Genomic DNA, 355 nt, shown 5'->3' on the forward strand with positions numbered 1-355 from the left:
TGTTCCCAGATTGGTAGTGTGAGCCGGACCCGAGGGCAGCCACGGCAAAGCCAAGGGCCGGACACCAACAACACCCTTAGGCTCCTCGCAGCTTGAGCCTTGCGGTACCGGTTTCCGTGAAATGAAGTAATCTAACAAATAGTTCTGATTTAGTACATATACCAGACATAACATACGCAAGATATGGGAGGGGGGGAGGACAGAGGAAGGGATGCAGGCGCAGTTTTAAGTCTGTCTGACGGAGGGGGCGATTTGCTGTGGGTTGCCTACTTTCAGGGGGTTTGTAGGACAAATTGCCTACCTACCCCACGGGGCGATCTGGGCCGACGGGGGGGGGGGGGCATTACCCCTTCGT

This window comes from Frankliniella occidentalis, unplaced genomic scaffold (assembly GCF_000697945.3).
Source record: "Frankliniella occidentalis isolate FOCC.00 unplaced genomic scaffold, Focc_3.1 Scaffold1059, whole genome shotgun sequence".
NCBI lineage: Eukaryota > Metazoa > Arthropoda > Insecta > Thysanoptera > Thripidae > Frankliniella > Frankliniella occidentalis.